The following is a 20,306-nucleotide window of genomic DNA, read 5'->3' as shown; positions in this document are numbered from 1 at the left end:
CCTTCCCCCACCGCCGCCCCAGCCCCTCCTCCACCCCCCACCCCGGACTCTCCCAGCACATTCGGACCCTTCTTAGGAAGACGGGCCCAGGATAGGCCGCCCCGGCCCCCTCTGCAGGGCTTCTGCCAGGCTCTTCCTATCCTTTCGGACCCCCGACTCCCCTCGACTCCATCCAACCGCCTCCGAGGGCCCCGATGGGCCCCCGCCGTGGGGGTGTCCGCCTCCTGTGGAGAGCACTGGCCCGCGGTGCACGCGTGGCCAGCTCAGGCGAGCATCTCCGGCCTGCTCGCCCGGGTGCTGTCCGAGTCGCTGTCTCTGTCCCTTGGGCGGGCCTCCGCTCTCACCGCCAGCTCTGGGCTCTGCGGGTGCGGCTGGTCCGCCGCCGGATGACCCTGGCTTTGCAGCCGCTCCGCCGCCCCTCGATGCGCCGCCGCCGCACCGCCCACGCCCACGCCTCACTGGCCCCCCCTCTCCAGCTCAGGGCGCATCTCCCTCAGCCAAAGCAGCCCGTGTGGCCCCCACAGGGTGGAGGCGGAGGCGGGACTGCGGCTGGCGCCTGCGCTCCCGCGCCACCGCTACCATGGCGACGGCGTATCTCTGCAGTGCCGCATTTGGTCTCCTTCCGCAGAAGAACGGGGAGACAGAAAAGAGTGCCCAGCCCAGTGGGGGGGCCAGGGGGACGCCCAAGATCTGTATGTTTCAGGGGGGCCACCAGGAGGACAGGCGAGGGGCCGGGGATGGGAAATCGAGGTTTTGAGCGTGTCTGACTCGGGATTCGGGGCTATCGGGGCACGCCCTGGAATCTCTCGCAGGATGCCAGGGCGCCTTTTGCCTTGGCATCGAGGTTCTGGGCAGGGGCTCCTACGTTAAGCTTGCTTCTAAATTACAGCTCAAATTCCGGGATTTTTTAATTTGATTTTTATTTTTTAAATACAATTTTAATCCAGAAACACACCTTGGAGAAAAAGAATCTGCAGAATACGCCACCTTTTCTGTAGAAATTACAATAAAAAGGTCAGCCAATCACAAGATAGAAAAAGAGATTCGGTTTCCGATGGTCCAATCACCAAGAGCTAGAGCCCCCTTTCCCCGATTCCCGCAGCCCCCCCTCTGCCCAGCGCAAAATCCACCCCCAAGAGGCCGTTCCGCATTCATGGCCTCCCCAACCTCCCGACAGGGGAGTCGGTTCCACCTTCACCATGTCCTCCATCGAAAATGCTTTAAGATTATTTTCACCAAATGCCGCTGGGCTAAAGATTCCCAGGGATCGGTCCGGTGATGGCCAAGGAAGTCAGAACTGCCCAATTCAAAATCCTTTTGCCCCATAATATATGTTAGCTTCTAAATGTAAGGATAAAGCTAACAGTCTATTGCAGAATTAGTTTAATAGTTTCTTGGGGGGAGGTTATGGGAATATGTAAAATCAAAGCCAGATTTTTAATAGTTTCCTGGGGGTGGGGGCGCATACACACGCTCTCTGGATAAAAAGCATTTCCTTGACATATAACAGGACCATACCGGCTGTGTTGCAGAAATAAGGATGGATAAAGGATACTTTTATGGAGGGTGCTTTTAAGAAGAATGTTTTCTAGTGCCAAATCAAATAGACCCAGAAAAATAAACAAATAAAAATAAAAAGAAGCAAATCCATAAGGTCTACATAAGCTAAGTGGACCTAGCTCCAAAGGTCATAACATACTGTTAACAGATGAAATTTCATTTTCCACGTACACTAACTCTGCTAACTAACCATACTGAAAATCCCAGACCACAATTTCCAAAATCTTAGTTGGGCTTTTAGAGCCAATATATTAAAAACAGTGGAAAACTTCATGGAAGGGGAGAGGGGGAAGAGAGAGAAACAGGTCTAGAAGACTTGGATTCTAAGACCAGGTTATCAAAGATTATCTTTGTGACCTTGGGCAGGATTATTTACATTCATGATTGTTCTTAAAATGAAAATTGCTCCCTAATTTACTCAAAGTTGTCAGGGCAAATAGCAGTATATTCATGGGGTTAGAGTCCTCCTAAAGAAGATATTCTGCAAACTTATGACATTATGTTGTTATTTTACAATCACAGTGCTTTGGATGGGGGCAGGGCCTTAACCCACTAGAACCCAGGGAATACCTTGGTCTCAAAGTCATTTTACCTGAGAAAGATAGATAGTCAACTTAAAAGACAAGTCTAATTATTATATTAATTAAAACAGGAACAAGTCTAAACCCAAGTCATTCTCCTCTTCCACAACCCTGGTGGCGCTGTTACTTCACTGAGAACTGGACCCTTCCAATCTTTCCTGTCTTCTTGACCCTCACTCCCCTCTTCAAACTCTGGCACCTTTGCTCTTCCTCCCCAAAACCCTCCATATCTAACCCCAGACAGTTTCCCCAGCTGTCTCCCATGCCTGGAATTCTCTCCTTTCTAATCCCTCTCTTCTACCCTCCCTGTATTCCCTCAAATCTCAGCTAGGGTCATCATCTGTGAGGATCCTTTCCCAATGCTAGCCCTGTCAGATGATCTCTAATTTCTAATTTATCCCAGGCATAGCTTATTTGTACATGGATTTTCATATATCGTTTCTCCCATTAGACTTTGAGCTCCTTGAGAGCAGTCCCCCTCCCCCTTTTTGTCATCCTCAGTGCAGTGTTCAGCACAGGGCTGGCGGACAGTGCTTTAAAAAACATTCTTTATCTCTGTACAGATAAGAAGCCCCACCCTTTATTCAGAATGGTATAGGATCTTCAAAAGTTCTCTTCACCCAATTTCTTTGATCTCAGTAATCCAAAATGTGCAGAAGACTCCCATATCTCAGTCTCTTTCAAGGCACCCAATCTGTGCCCAAGGGTCACTTTGACCCTTGCTCTATGTCCTTTCTCTCTTCTGACATTACAACCACCCTGGTCCAGGCCCTCTACTGCCCTCCACCTGGATTCTGAAGTTCCTTTCCACTCACAAGAAACTCCATCTCCCAAATCTGGATATTTTCATTGGCTGTCCTTCACATTTAGATATCTCTCCCTCATCTTCATGGCCTTCAAGTCATGACTCTCCAGCAAGAAGCCTGCCTTGTCCTTAATCTCAGTGTGTTCCTTCTGATATGATCTCTTAGTTATCCTGTAGACATCTTGTTTGTAAATAGATGTCTGCATATTGTTTCTCCTGTTAGCCTGTGAAGTCCTAGAGAAAAGGGTCTCTTTTGTTTTTTACTTTCTTTGCATCCTCAAAACTTCTGATACACAGTAGGCACTTATTAAATGCTTGTTTAAAACCATTCCACAAATGATAAAAGGTCAAAAGATATTAACATAATTTTCAGATGAAAAAATTAAAGCCATTTCTAGTCATATGAAAAAATGCTTTAAATGATGATTAATTAGAGAAATGCAATCTCGGATTGGCTAAGATGACAGGAAAAGATAATGATAAAAATTGGATGGGATGTGGGAAAGCTGAGACACTGATACATTTTTGGTGAAGTTGTAAACTGATCCAACCATTCTGCAGAGCAATTTAGAACTATGCTCAAAGGGCTTTCAAACTGTGTATATCCTTTGATCCAGCAATGTTTCTACTGGGCCTGTATCTTAAAGAGGTCATAAAGGAGGGAAAGGGATCCATATATGCCCTTATAGTGGCAAGGAACTGAAAAGTGAGTGGATGCCCATCTGTTGGGGAATGGCTGAATAAATTATGGGATATGAATGCTATGAAATACTATTGTTCTATAAGAAATGATGAAGAGCGTGACTTCAGAAAGCCTGGAAAGACTTATATGAACTGATGTTGAATGAAATGAACAGAACCAGGAGAATACTATACATAGTAACAGCAAAACTGTGTGATGATCAACTATAATAGACAAAGCTCTTCTCAGCAATACAGTGATCCAAAACAATTCCAAAAGACTTTGGATAGAAAATATCATCCATAGCCAAAGAAAGAATTATGGAGACTGAATGCAGATCAGAACATACTATTTTTACTCCTTTTGCTTGTTTGTTTGGTTTGTTTATTTCTCATGGTTTTTCCCTTCTGTTTTTTTTTTTTAATTTTCTTTCCCAATATGACTCATATGGAAATATGTTAAAAATTGATTGTACATGCAGAACTTCTATCAGATTGCTTGCTGTCTTGGGGAAGAAGAAGGAGAGGGAGAGAAAAAAAATTAGAACACAAGGTTTTGCAGAGGTTAATGTTGAAAACTATCTTTGCATGGAATTGGAAAAATAAAATGCTATTTAGAAAAGAAAGAAAGACAAAGATATAAATACATAAATTTTTGTTTACCTGACTGTAGCACATTCAACTTTATATGGCAAAACCAACAAGCCCTAAGAAATGAATGGAAATGGCTGCATTGAAAATTCAATGCAAATATTAAAAAGTTACACTATACCATGTTCTTTCCTGAGCCTTCCAAATGTTACCCATAAGTATCGTTTTAGTAGCAGCTGCCTCTACAATGGTGGAACATTCCAACCCCCTTCTAATCCTTACAGCCAAGAGTTACAAGAAAAGAAGCTCGGAATTCCTCCTGATCCCACCCAATTCCCTGCTCAAGGGGCCATACTAAAAATCCCAATTGACATATTAGTTGAAATGAGTAACCATCAATAGGGACAAAAATAAATACTCCACATGTTCTCCCTTCTTTTCCTAGGAATAGATTGTCAAATAGGGGCTTCACAAATTGCAGAGCACCCTCTCTTCTCCAATCCATTTTGAAGAGAGGTACCAAATATTCAATGTGCACTTCCTATAAAGAAACCAAAGATCTAAATGAGCTGGTTCAAATTCACTCAAACCATAGGCTACTCCTTCCCAATCCTTTCCACTAACTGTACTCAAGTGATATTTCTTTTCTCCACAGTATGGTTAAACATTACAATTAAGAAGTAGCTTCATCAACAAGGCCTCAGGGTCCTAAGGAATATTTCCCAAAGTAATGGCCTTCAATATCATGAACACAAAAACCTATAATGAAATGTAGGAACTTTGGAGTCAGCCTTTCTTTGATTGTGGAGAGAGATCCATAATCAGGTATAATGAAATTTTAGATTACAGTACTATCACAAATAAATAATAAAAATTAATTGACCCATCTGTACAAAGAAGAGTTATTTAGGACCATGCTATGTGCTTCTCTGAGATTATTTATTCAACTAAAAAGGGGCTTATTATAAAAAAATTGCTCCTGATCAAAGGCACCTTTTCATATAAATTCAACAGTGAGAAGCCTCTTAATTTTTATTTTTAAAGTTGTAGCTCACAATGTGATGAAAGTCCAGGAAAAAAAAAAAAAACCTGTCTTCTTCCAACTACAAGTCATGCCTCAAAAGCAAGCTACAAAACAATATTTTGTGTGCTACAGTTCTTCTCATGATAAAGGTGATGGTCAACTTCAATTGCTCAGAATGGTGAAGATCCAGAAATACTCAGAAAATAGTCTTCATTCCATATAGTCATTTGGAGACCAATATTTTCTAGGACCCTTACTCAGGAAAACAAAGCTAGAGACTAAAAGTAAAATTGCAAAGACTAAAAGGTCTTTAAGTGCACAGAGTATAGAAGCAGCAGACCTTAAAGGCCTCAGAGAAAGAAAGGCCATGTTCTAAACCTTACCTCTGACCTAAGAGACCTGTGCTCTGGTCATGTGGGGTTTCAAATTCCACTATAAAACCAAAAGAATAAACAAGGAAATCTCCAAGGTCCCTTTCAGCTCAATTCAGGCATCAACAATGATCCTGCATTCTACCAATGCTCTTCTAGGATGTTCTCACTTTCCCACTTTTTTCTCCTCCTTCCTTTTTCTTCTACTCCCCTTTCTCCTTCCCTTTCCCTCCCTTCCAATTTGTAAAGGGCCAAGAAATTCCAAATTAGAGGGACAATAAAGTGTTCTATCAAGAAATGTTAAGATTTATGCATTCTCAGTGGGATGAAAGACAGCTTTCTACATACAAAGAAATTGTCATCATTAGAATAGGAAAATAACAGCACATTTATCTTGTTTATTCTAATAAAATAAAGTGTTTCTTTCAAACTACCATCAAGTAAAAGTGGATGAATTTCTATAAGATTCTGAGTTTCAAATAATCTCTAGTAATTTAAAAGCTTCCTTTCCCATAACTAGAATATCACCTCCTCTCCTAATCCTCACTAGAAAATCTTAAATGAAGTGTATTTCGCTTAATTTTTTATACTATATTAAATTTTGCTTAGAATTGTTCTCATTTAAAATTAGGAGACTTTAAAAAAAACTATTTTCATTTTATATTATACTTTCACCTATATTATAGCAGCCATATTCTTATATCATTTGACTCTCAAATATTATATTATCATATATAATATGCATATTATATACAATATTATATTATAATCATATATGGCTCTCAGGTATTAAGCTGAGACTTATCTCACCCTGTATTTGAGGGTGTGGGGGTGGAATTCCTCCTAGAAGCACATTTTCATTCCACTTTCCCAGGATACTTTAAGGCATACCAAAGTAATTAAAGACTCTTGACAAATCCATGAATGCCCAAGAAAAATAGGTCAAAAGGGAGGAAAAGGTGAATTGTTATTCTATTTCTCCCTAGACTCTGCAAAGAAGAAATGTTATTTATTCACATGTAATTTCCAGTGCACCAAAAAGCCTTTTTCTTCTCCAGCAGCACCATAAAAACTGAATCTTAAAACATCCCCAGGAATTTGAGGGCAAACATTCCTATTTTCATCTGCACCAAGACAAAAAATTCATACAAATACAGTTTCAACAGCCAGGACAGAAACACCAATTTCCCTACCAGAACTGTATTCCACACACTACCTCATTTTACAATATCTCTAGGAGAGTTATCCTTCCACAAGGGGGGGAAAAAGTCAAAGGGGATAGATAGTATAGTGCCATGTACTGACAATGGTAGGTCACCAGCAAGAGAGACATGTAGACAGTGTTTCAGGTTTGAAAACCTTCTTATTTATCTTTTCCTCTATTTTTCCAAGCATTGAAAATACCCCATTTCACATACAATTTAACAAGAGTAAATATATGGCAGAAGAGACATATTTTATTTCAATTAATCTCTATATGCTTGGCTGTTTTAAATGTTATGGCATGCATTAGTGACTCTCAAAGTTACTTTCCAATCTTGAATAAATACAAAAATAATTAAATCATTGCTAAAAGCATTTTGTGAATTATTGGGGCCAGAATGTTAGATTTTCTTAAAAGTTAATTTCTTTTATGACTGTATAACTGAGCTTACAAATCATAAGCTCAAGGAGCTCATTCTTCAAATTATAATACAATTTTTCTTTTTGTTCTTAATAATTCTACATTTGGGCCACTGGCAACAATATTAATGTTACAGATAATTAATATCTACCATATTATTAACAATTATAGTTGACATAACAAGGGACCGTAGGACTAATTTGACAAGACCTATACTTAGACTATCTTTTGTGACCCTTAAACTCACAGAGAGATGAAGGCTATGGCAGAATGTTCCAGAGAAATACTCCTAACTCCTAACATGTAGACATGGTTACAAACAGGTTCAATCTAACTCTAGAAAGCTATTTGGAACTAGACTCACTGCTATCAAACTACACCCCCCCTAATTCAGCCTAATTCACACCACTACTAGGCCTATACTCCAAAGAGCTTAAAGAAAATTAGTCTCATATACAAAAATGCTGATAGAATTAATTTTTATGATTTAAAAGCTAAAACGAATCAAGTACCCATTAATTGGAAAATGGCTGGACAAATTATGACGTATAAATGTAACATTACTATTCTTTAAAAATTGATGAGAGGGATAAATTAAAAAAAAAAAAAAACAACAAACCTGGTAAGAACTATATTTGTTAAAGGAGAAAGTGAGCAGAAACAGGTTAACAATTTAAACAGTAACATTGTAATGACAAACCTGAAACACTTAAAAGCTCTGATCCTAAAGGACTTATGAAATACATTGCAAAAGAGGTGATGGACTGAGGGTACAGGATTAAAAAGATCTCAAACACACATGGAAACACAATCAGAACCAAGATGGCAGAATGTTAAGAAGCAGTATGGCAAGCTCCCTTCTAGAAAACACTTTCTAAGAAACTCAGGAATCCAAGGTCCAGACCAAATGCTGATGGGACAATATAGAAAAGTCACAGTGAGTTATCTGTCCAGTCTACCTGATAATAGGGAGACAGAGAGTGAGGTCTTGAGACACTGGAGAATGGGGTCGAGTGTCAGCCTCTCGGCCATACGCCAGGCCAAGGACCCTTCCTGAGGCACTGACTGTGACCAGGAGAGATGCAAGCTGCAGCTATGTGGCCCAGTACCCACTCAGACTCTGTGCAGAGTGAGAAGGATGATGGGGCACAAGGGGGGGGGGGGAGGAGGAGGAATTCCTCGGTAAGAAGGACCTGAGCCATGTATAAGAAAGGGGAAAATTCAGAAGCAAGCATTGAGAACAGCAGTGGGCTCAGAGCTCTGACACAGAGCAGGGCCTTGTTTCTAATGTCTGACTTAAGAAGAAGAAGAATAACCAGGGTAGAAATCCTAGACCAAGGGAGAGTCTGCTATTCTGCCATTATGAACTGACAGCTTTTCAGCTGCCTGATAGTGAAGGAGCCCAGCAGGGTCTCCTCTTGCCCAGACCTTAAAACCAGCTCAGAAATTTAAGAGAGCTCAGACTCCGGGGGGCAGCAATCAGACTTCCCAATCATTTTGACAGTTTGCTGCTCCCTGCCTGGGTGACTGAGGACTTGGAATAACACAACACTCAAGAAAGAAGTTAGAGGATCAGCCCAGAGTTTCTCTCAAGAAAGTTCCCTCACATCAAGTCCAAAGTTATGAAGTAGGGTGGAAGATGTAATAGACCAAAAAAAAAAAAAAAAAAAAGAAAAAAAAGAAAAAAGAAAAAGAAAAAAAATTCCATCATAAAGTATAGTGTGAGGGGATCTCAAGACAAACCCAGAAGAGAATGATCAAAAAACATGTACAAACAATGTCTCAGATTAGAACAGTCTGGCCAAAAACAAACAAGCAAACAAACAAACAAACAAACAAACAAAAACTCAACTAGACTTCTTGGAAGAGGCAAAGCAAAAAAAGAAGGAAAAGTTTAAAATTTTTTTATAAATCAAATGAGAGTCCTAGAGGAAAAATGGGAAAAGAAACAAGAAGCATGGAAGAAATAATTTGAGAGGTATCAATAGCTTGGCACAAAACGTACCAAATGGTGCCGAAGGAAAACTCTCTAGATTAGAATAGACCAAATAAGAGCCAACAAGAAACATGAAAATAAAGTTGAGACTGAAAAGAGAGACACATTCTACTTCTTTCCCTTAACTATATGTATTTATTACAAATGTTTTTTTTGGTTGCTTGTCTATGGGAGAATCATGGGGGGAGGGCAAAGAAAATTTTTAATTAAAACAATGAAATAGCAGGATACAAAATAAACCCACATAAATCATCAGCATTCTTATATATCACTAACAAAATCCAACAGAGCTACAAAGAGAAATTCCATTTAAAGTAACAACCAATAGTATAAAATATTTAGGAATCTATCTGCCAAGGGAAAATCAGAAACTATATAAGCAAAACTACAAAACACTTTCCCTACAAATTAAGTCTGAGCTAACAATTGGAAAAATATTTAATGCTCTTGGATTGGGCAAGCAAATATAATAAAGATGACAATACTACCTAAACTAATCTATTTATTTAGTACTATATGAATCAGAGTCCCCAAAAAACTATTTTAATGACCTAGGAAAAAAACAACAACAAAGTTCACATGGAAAAACAAAAGATCAAGATTTTCAAGGGAATTAATGAAAAAAAAAAATCAAATTAAGGTGGCCTAGCTGTACCTGATCTAAAATTACATTATAAAGCAGCAGTTACCAAAACTATTTGGCATTGGCTAAGGAATAGACTAGTTAATCAGTGGAATAGGTTAGGTTCAAAGGAAAAAAACAGCCAATAACTTCAATAATCTAGTGTTTGACAAACCCAAAGACCCCAGCTTTTGGGATACGAACTCAATGTTTGACAAAAATTGCTGGGAAAATTGGAAATTAGTATGGTAGAAACTAGGCATTGACCCACACTTAACACCGTACACTAAGCTCAGGTCAAAATGGGTTCATGACCTAGGCATAAAGAATGAGATTATAAATAAATTAGAAAAGCATAGGATAGTTTATTTCTCAGACCTGTGGGAAAGGAAGGAATTCATGACCAAAGAAGAACTAGAAGTCATTATTGATCACAAAACAGAAGACTTTGATTATATCAAATTTAAAAAAGTTTTTGTACAAACAAAACTAATGCAGACAAGATGAGAAGGGAAGTAATAAAGTGGGAAAACATTTTTACAGTCAAAGGTTCTGATAAAGGCCTCATTTCCAAAATACATAGAGAATTGACTCTAATTTATAAGAATTCAAGCCATTCTCCAGTTGATAAATGGTCAAAGGATATGAATAGACAATTCTCAGACGAAGAAAGTGAATGACTATTTCTAGTCATATGAAAAGATGTTCCAAGTCATTATTAATCAGAGAAATGCAAATTAAGACAAGTCTGAGATACCACTACACACCTGTCAGATTGGCTAGAATGACAGGGAAAGATAATGCAGAATGTTGGAGGGGATGTGGGAAAACAGAGACACTGATACATTGTTGATGGAATTGTGAATACATCCAGCCATTCTGGAGAGCAATTTGGAACTATGCTCAAAACGTTATCAAACTGTGCATACCCTTTGACCCAGGATTGTTACTACTGGGCTTATATCCCAAAGAGATCTTAAAGAAGGGAAAGGGACTGTATGTGCAAGAATGTTTGTGGCAGCCAGAAACTGGAAACTGAGTGGATGTCCATCAATTGGAGAATGGCTGAATAAATTGTGGTATATGAATATTATGGAATATTATTGTTCTGTAAGAAATGACCAACAGGATGATTTCAGAAAGGCCTGGAGAGACTTACATGAACTGTTGCTGAGTGAAATGAGCAGGATCAGGAGATCATTATACACAGCAACAACAATATTAGATGATGATCAATTCTGATGGGCGTGGCCCTCTCCAACAATGAGATGAACCAAATCAGTTCCAATAGAGAAATAATGAACTGAACCAGCTACACCCAGTGAAAGAACTCTGGGAGACAACTATGAACCACTACATAGAATTCCCAATCCCTCTATTTTTGTCTGCCTACATTTTTGATTTCCTTCACAGGCTCATTGTATACTGTTTCAAAGTCTGATTCTTTTTGTACAGCAAAACAACTGTTTGGACATGTGTACATATATTGTATTTAACTTACTTATACTTTCACATATTTAACATGTATTGGCTAATCTGCCATCTTGGGGAGGGGGTGAGGGAAGGAGGGGGAAAAATTGGAACAAAAGGTTTTGCAACTGGCAATGCTGGAAAATTACCTATGCATAAAATTTTTGTAAAAATAAAAAAATTAAATTAAAAAGTTAAAAATTTTAAAAATTTTTAAAAAATGAAATATGATTTAATTAAAAAAGAAAAGATTCCCTTTTAAAAGCCCTGAGAATGGGTGCCAATTGCAGTTCAGAATTTCTTCTAGGCCAAACATGCTGGTTCATCAGTGAGTCAGGAACATAAAACAACTATGAACTTCAATCCATGGAAAAAATCAGATCGCTAACAAGAAGTTTGTCCACAGTGGCAGCTGGAGGCAAAGTCTAGAAAAAGTCCTTACCTGGCATCCATCCCAAGCTGACAAAGTCCCACTGAATGTATTAACATCAAATCAGGTGATAATGATTACAGTAAAAATTCAATGAGATCAGATTCCTGAAAGCATGATGATGACTGCTCCCAAAACATTCTGCTTTCAGCAGTCTTTTGAGCTAGGCAGTTTCTAGCATCATCTTTATTTTGCAGATGATGAAAATTGAGTTTTGCATTAAGTGCCAAAGGTGGGACTTGAGTTCTAGGAGTCTCATTTTATGTTCAGATCAACTTTCAGCTACACAGATAACCTACAATTGTTCTACTTCCATATTCATGAACTCTGAAATCCCCTTATCTGATAGCAATTTGTTTTCATTGCACCTCTTCCTCTGCCTAGGAACCTCAACAGCCTCACTGTGACCTCTAATTCCTCCACTGACAAGTTCTTTTCTTCCTCATTTTGACCCTTTAGTGAACTAGTTCCCATTTACACTATCTTCTCTCAATTTCCTTGGCTCCTTACCCATGAACAATTTTGCCCTGCAAAACCTCAGCCTTAGATTACTCCCACCATCTGCTGCTTTCACTCCTACTTGTGTGTTTTTGAACAAAGCAAGGTGCAGAAGGAGGCCACTACAAACTGATGTTACATAATCTCAAGGAGGTTCTCACTGTGGTGATGCAAACCTTTCCCATCTTCATGATCCATTCACAGTCCCACTCATCCCAGCAGCTTGTCCAAATCTTTTAACGTCCCCCTTCCAAAACCTCCCATAGTTCTTTCCCCCACTCTCACAGTTGAGAACCTTGCCTCATATTTCACTGAATAAACTAAGGCCATTTGCCGACAGGGCTTTGAGCCCCCCATTTTCTCCATCATTCAGATGCCTTCTGCCATGTTCTCTTTCACATGTCTTGCATAAAAAGGTCACTTTCTCAGTGACCAATGCAAAAAACAAAACTAACATTCCACATTTCCCAAAAATCCTGATTTCTCCTGGTTCTTCTACCTGTCCAACCAACTCTTCTCTTAGCTTTCTTTGCTAGATTTTGTCCAACACAGCTCAGTGATTATGGGGTATCCCCCACAGCTCTGTCTTGCATCTTCTCTTTTCCCCTCCACACTATTTCACTTGATAATATCATTTCCCATGGATTCATGTATTATCTCTATGCACGTGATTCCCAAATCTATTTATCTAGCCTAATCTTTCTCAATACTCCCAGTACTGCACCATCAAATGACTACTGGACATCTCAAACTAAGGATCCACAGAGTTTGACTAGATCCACTCCGATCTAAGCCCTCGTCATTTCACACCTGCAGTAAATCTTCCCACTCCAATCCATCCATCAACTCAGAGCGGGCCAAATATATTTTCCTAAACATAGATATGATTATGTCACTCCCCTCTTCATTAAGTGGTTCCTTATCACCTTCAGGATATTAAAAAATTTCTGTTTTACTTTTTCATAATCTAAGTCTTTCCTTCCTATTGCATGCTATAATCCCTCCCTCACTTCATATACTCTGCCCAACGCGATGATGCTGCCTTCCCTTTGTCTCCAGACTAGGAGTATTTTACTTGGCTGCCCATTCTGCCAAAATATAGGATGTTCTCTTTCCTCCTTATTTTCTCCTGGCTTTTTTCAAGTTTTAGCTAAAATCCTACTTTCTAAAAGAAGCCTTTGCAGAGCTCTCTCTTGCTTTCCACCTGTTGATTATCTCCAGTTCATATCATATACAGCTTTTTTGTGCATATATTCCTCCCCTTAGACTGCAAGGGAACAGAGAACAGAGATTGCTTGGGCTTCTGCCTTTATTTGTAATCCTAATACTTAGCAGGTGTTACTTAATAAGCAATGCTTCTTGACTAACAGGGGAAAAAATTTTTTTTATAAAACTGTTAGAAATATGTTTATCTTAACACTTTACTGAGATTTTGAACCTTCTCCTCTTCTTTATACTCAAATGCTTCCAGTTTTTTTTTTTAATTATCTTAATCAATTGATAAGCATAGATATGCATATACTTCTACCTATAGTGGAAAGGCATATGAATAATTCACTATTACTACCAAATAAGTACTCAGAGAACATGAGAAGATTTGCATGAATTGATGCGTGGCAAAGAATGTAAGACTGGGAAAATACTACATGAATGACTACAATAATTCAAATGGTTAGAACAGAAAAAGGATTAACTTAACTCATTGATCAAATATCCCTCCTCTTGGATAGAAGGAAGGGAATTACAGAAATGGAATGCTGCATGGACTATCAAAGAAGCTGCTTTGTTAAATGATTTTGCTTAATTCCTTTTTGTTGCTATTGATACAAGAAGGGCCTAGCAGGAATTGGCAAATAGGAAAATTAATGGGATGTATCAAAAGAAAGCTATCAATAAGTAAGACAACAAAAGTGAAGGTTACTTTTTCTTTAAAGGATCCAAAAGGTATTGAAAAGGACATTTTTTTTCCAACTTCTCACTATCGTTAAAGCCCTAATGCAGAAAAAGCATTTGATAAAATCCAACATCCATTCCTACTAAAAACGCTTGAGAGTATAGGAATAAATGGACTATTCCTTAAAATAATAAGGAGCATATATTTAAAACCTTCAGTAAACATCATATGTAATGGTGATAAACTAGAACCTTTCCCTATAAGATCAGGAGTGAAACAAGGTTGTCCACTATCACCATTACTTTTCAATATAGTACTAGAAACTCTAGCCTTGGCAATAAGAGCCGAGAAAGAGATCCAAGGAATTAGAGTAGGAAATGAAGAAATCAAATTGTCACTTTTCGCAGATGACATGATGGTATACTTAGAGAACCCAAAGACTCTGCTAAAAAGCTATTAGAAATAATTCAGAATTTTAGCAAAGTCGCAGGATACAAAATAAATCCACATAAATCCACAGCATTTTTATACATTAACAACATAATCCAACAGCAAGAGATACAAAGAGAAATTCCATTCAAAATAACGGTCGATAGTATAAAATATTTGGGAATATATCTACCAAAGGAGAGTCAGGAATTATATGAGCAAAACTACAAAACACTTGCCACAAAAATAAAGTCAGATTTAAATAATTGGAAAGACATTCAGTGCTCTTGGATAGGCCGAGCAAATATAATTAAGATGACAATACTCCCTAAACTAATCTATTTATTTAATGCTATACCAATCAGACTTCCAAGAAACTATTTTAATAACCTAGAAAAAATAACAACAGAATTCATATGGAACAACAAAAGGTCGAGAATTTCAAGGGAAGTAATGAAAAAAAATTAAGTGAAGGCTGTACCTGATCTAGAACTATATTATAAAGCAACAGTCACCAAAACCATTTGGTATTGGCTAAGAAATAGACTAGTTGATCAGTGGCATAGGTTAGGTTTACAGGGCAAGATAGTGAATAAAAATAGCAATCTAGTGTTTGACAAACCCAAAGATCCCAAATTTTGGGATAAGAATTCATTATTTGACAAAAACTGCTGGGAAAACTGGAAATTAGTATGGCAGAAACTAGGCATGGACCCACATTTAACACCACATACTAAGATTAGATCAAAATGGGTCCAAGATTTAGGCATAAAGAACGAAATCATAAATAAATTGGAGGAACATGGGATGGTTTACCTCTCAGACTTGTGGAGGAGGAAGGAGTTTGTGTCCAAGGGAAAACTAGAGACCATTATTGATCACAAAATAGAAAATTTTGATTACACCAAATTAAAAAGTTTCTGCACAAACAAAACTAATGCAAACAAGATTAGAAGGGAAGTAACAAATTGGGAAAACATTTTTATAGTTAAAGGTTCTGATAAAGGCCTCATCTCCAAAATATACAGAGAATTGACTTTAATTTATAAGAAATCAAGCCATTCTCCAATTGATAAATGGTCAAAGGATATGAACAGACAATTTTCAGATGATGAAATTAAAACTATTTCCGCTCATATGAAAGAGTGTTCCAAATCACTATTGATCAGAGAAATGCAAATTAAGACAACTCTGAGATATCATTACACACATGTCAGATTGGCTAAGATGACAGGAACAAATAACAATGAATGTTGGAGGGGCTGTGGGAAAACTGGGACACTGATGCATTGTTGGTGGAGTTGTGAAAGAATCCAACCATTCTGGAAATCAATCTGGAATTATGCCCCAAAAGTTATCAAAATGTGCATACCCTTTGACCCAGCAGTACTACTCCTGGGCTTATATCCCAAGGAAATACTAAAGAAGGGAAAGGGACCTGTATGTGCCAAAATGTTTGTGGCAGCCCTTTTCATAGTGGCTAGAAGCTGGAAGATGAATGGATGTCCATAAATTGGAGAATGGTTGGGTAAATTATGGCATATGAAGGTTATGGAATATTATTGTTCTGTAAGAAATGACCAACAGGAGAAATACAGAGAGGCTTGGAGAGACTTACATCAACTGATGCTGAGTGAAACGAGCAGAACCAGAAGATCATTATACACTTCAACAATGATACTGTACGAGGATGTATGCTGATGGAAATGGATATCTTCAACATAGAGAAGAGCTAATCCAATTCCAATTGATTAATGATGGACAGAATCAGCTACATCCAGAAAAGGAACACTGGGAAATGAGTGTAAACTGTAATTTTTACCTTCTGAATCCAATTCTTCCTGTGCAACAAGAAATTCGGTTCGACACACATATATTGTATCTAGAATATACTGTAATATATTTAACAACAACAACAACAACAACAACAACAACAACAACAACAACAACAAAAAAAAAAAAAAAAAAAAAAAAAAAAAAAAAAAAAAAGCCCTAAGAAACAAACTGGCTTGAAGAAAGACCAAAAGGAAGGTATCAAATATGAGAAACAAAATCATTTTTGACCCTGGAGATGACACCAATATCCCACATGCCAAGTGAAGGGCACCTTGCTGTTCTCCCAGTTCTCCCAGTCACAGGGAAGGTACATCCAAAACTATCAGGTTAATGTGATATGGGACTGGACTGGAACAAAGCTAGTGAAATTTCAAAGCTGATCTTTCCTGGAAGAGTGCCCTCTAAATCTGAAATCATTCTATAAATGTGGGAGGGAGGGCTCTCTAGGAAGTCAGAATGATTCCAAAGAGTTTAATTCCCTCCAGGGAATTTACAAGTTAAGACTGAACTCTTTAGGTACATAGAACCAAGACAAATACAGAAGAGACCTCTCTAGTTCTAAATTTACGTGGGTTCCCCAGATCTACAACCAATGGGTCAGTAACAAGAAATTCCACCATTATGACCGTCTGGGCTTGCATTAGTGAGCTACCCCTGGCCTGCCAGCATTGCAAAAGGGGAACACTATGGCTTTGAGGCATCTTGCTAATTTATAATTTACTTCAGATTAAAGAGATTAGTACTGGGAATGTGGCCATACTTGCCCATATCCCTGGGCCAAATGTGAAAGCCTTTTAGGGATTCAGGATCCACACAACTGATAAACCAGCTCGGTCTTTATCCCTAAGGATAAGGTCAGGAAGGAATTCAGGACAAGACTGGTTGGTGGTTGTCCTTCATTCACAAAAATGACATCCCTATGTTAGAGTAAAGATGCAGGGAGTCCAGCTGTGGCTGATCTGACCAGTGTGAGCTCAGAACGCTCTACCCTGGGTCAGACACAAAGAGTCCCTAGGAACATGTGAGGTGACTCCCTAACTTTGCCCATCTTACATTTCTTCTGGACTAACTCAGTCCTGCTTTGCTCCTAGAGCACGGCCCCTTCTCCGAGGAGGGTGGGCCATGCTGGGCAGTCTGTGACAGTGTCTCCCCTAACACACAATCAATTCTAAAGTTACTTTTGTGTTGTAAAGCACCAGGTGCTGATTCTATCCCATCAGAGATTTAGAAGGCTCATAGAAAAGTAGACTGGAATCGTCCAGATTATCTGGGAAGAGGAAGTTATGCCCCAGGAGTTGAAGGATGCCTCCACTGCCCATCTTTATGAAGGTAGAGAGAACATAGAGAGATTATCCTATAGCACTCACAGGGGACTCTCTCTCTCTCTCTCAAGTCTTTGCTGGCAAGATTCTGGCTGTAGGCTAACCGTATACCTAGAAAAAGGTCATCTACCCGAGAGCCAGGGTAGCTGAAGAACAGTTGACAGAGTTTGCTGTCCAGCACAGGAGCAGAACAAAGTTCTGTATACAACGTTTTTAGCCTTTGATATTGTCAGTCATGAGGGCTTACGGAAAATTATGCCAGAATTCAGTTCATCAGTATAGGAAAAGAGTTACAGGGTAGCAAAAGTATGTGTATGCACACCTAATAAGTGTGCCCATCCCACCCATGTGGTTTCTACAGGAACAAAAGAGAACAAGGTTTCCTTGCCTGCTTTCCAACAAGGTTCTTTTCTTTCCTTCATTCTACTATCATAGAATATTAATTTAATTTTCACAAAAAGATATTTAGTGAGCATTTTCAATATAGAGCATATAATTCATATTTTGTATACAAGAGGAATTGTTTTAAATACAATTATGTTGTGAACTCACTTTAGAGTAATTAATGTTCTTATGTCTGTAAATTTCATAGTCACATTCATAGAACAATGAAACATTAAACAGAATTAAAAGAATTGTACTACTATGAATTCTAAAGAACATTTGATTAAACCCAATCTACAATCCTTAAGAAAGGAACTGTGTGGGAGTTGTTTTTTTTTTTTTTTTCCAGAAACCACATGGGAATTCCCTTTAATTATAGATACTCATGAATAATTATAAGATCTTTCAGATTTACAATCAACAAATATTGACTATATGGAATTTTGACTTATGTTTTGATTAACTCCATATTTTCCAGTTAAATAAAAACCAAGAGACATTTTTACTCAGCACAATTTCACGCAAGGCAAAACTAGAATAGGATCAAAAAAGAAAAGTACTATAAACATATCTCAATGCACAGCAAATGTCTTGGTTACTTACGAGAACAGTGGTAAAGAAGAATATACCCACTGAGATTTCTGAAGGTGGTAGTCAAGCAGTTCAGTTGTATGAAAGAAGTCATTCCATGTACTAAGATATGTCTAGGAGGCCAAGATGGTGGGGGAGAGGGAGGGAAGTGCAAATTCATCATAGAATTTAAGTTTAAATGACCTTATAAGATTACCTAGCCCTCTAGCTGGTGAGATTTCACTCCTTCTGGCTTTTTTTGCCCCAGCCACCTAGTTAACCAACAACCCAAGTACATTTTCCCAATATCACTCCCCTCCTCTTTCTTGTCTGGAGAACCAATCGGATCAGCCTCCCCAGTGTTCTTGCCAACAGCTTGTCCTACAGCTTGACCACCATCTTTGTGACTTCCCCCTTCCTCTTTTTAGAAGGCAGACTTTGAGAACATGGGTAAGTCTCATATTTTTATTGAAAGTACTTACTACGGTGCCACATGGTGTGGTAGGTTTTAACAAATGCTTTTCATGCCTTCATCAATTCTGATCCTCACTTCACAGAGGCCCAGACAGGCCTCACATGTAAGAAGGGGCAAAGCCCAAATCTGACCTCAGACTGAGCTGCAGTCCTCATACTGGCTGTTTTAACACCATTTACTAATCATATGACTTCAAGTCAGTTCCTTTTCTGATCCTCAGTCTTCTCATCTGTAGAACTGAGACACAACGTGCACCAGCTATTTCAGAGTATAACTAAAAGCAAATGAAGTAATAAGGGCAAAGCTCTCAGAGACCTTAATCAGTCTGAGCCCTTCTCCATACATCATCCCATTAGAGGCAAAGCTGACACTAGCCCCTTGGCAAGTATTCTATGTGACAGGGCAGGCTCAGTGAGAACAACTCATCCTCCTTCCCTTTTTTGCTGGCTGCAAACACAGAATAAAGAGCAAAAGAATAAATAGAAATTAATGCAAAGCAGTTCAATTCTAGGTAGCTTAGCCAAGGGAAGACATTAATCCCTGGGGGCATCAATAAAGGCTTCATAGAGAAGGTGGTATGTGAGCTGCATTATTAAGTCAGAGAGGGACTCTGAAGCAGAAGGAAGGACATCCATTTCAGGAATGGGAGAAAGTCAATTCAACCCGAGTCTGTCCTAACTATTCTCCTGGTTTCATCTTATTCAGTACTATTTCTACTTCCGAAAGGGCCAAGACCTCAAAGACTAGATCGGTAAGAGTTAAGTGCAGTGGTTTCACGGACATAAGTGAAAATTAGATGCTATCGGATTATTGGCAGATTTGTCCCCATTTTCACTTATTTGCTGTTCTCCCAGTTTCACTGATAAACAATCTTGGGGTGATGTGGCTAAGCTGAGTTTCCCACAAAGCTTTCTATAGATGTCTTTTTCCTCTTTACTGCTTTACTATTTTGCAAAGTAGAACTGCTTAGAATATTTTCTACTGCTTTTTCCATAACTTTTTGCCAATGAGTTTATGTTCTAAATGAGCATTGTGTTTGGCTGCCATCTCTCTCTACTTGGCAAAGACAGAAAGTGTTTGCTGACGGCTGCAGCTTTTGGGACCTTTTCTTTTATCTCTTTTTAGCTTGGTTGAATACAGGTC

At 38.8% G+C, this 20,306-nt stretch overlaps 1 protein-coding gene across 3 annotated transcripts in view; it reads right to left on the bottom strand.

The window, feature by feature from the left end:
* The window catches only part of JMJD1C (jumonji domain containing 1C), a 175,019-nt gene that overhangs the window by 134,584 nt on the left and 20,129 nt on the right, over nucleotides 1–20,306 (bottom strand). Inside the window, exon 1 of one of the 3 annotated variants that reach the window (XM_074296617.1) lies at nucleotides 68–435. The exons of the other annotated variants lie outside the window; for them this stretch is intronic. The gene's annotated coding sequence lies outside the window, so the exon portion shown is untranslated. Of the gene's footprint in view, nucleotides 1–67; nucleotides 436–20,306 lie in introns of those variants that run through there. 3 annotated transcript variants of the gene reach the window in all.

The sequence above is a fragment of the Sminthopsis crassicaudata genome, chromosome 2 (genome assembly GCF_048593235.1).
Source record: "Sminthopsis crassicaudata isolate SCR6 chromosome 2, ASM4859323v1, whole genome shotgun sequence".
Lineage (NCBI taxonomy): Eukaryota > Metazoa > Chordata > Mammalia > Dasyuromorphia > Dasyuridae > Sminthopsis > Sminthopsis crassicaudata.
The sequence above is the reverse complement of the archived record's forward strand: the minus strand, read 5'-3'. Positions and strand labels throughout refer to the sequence as shown.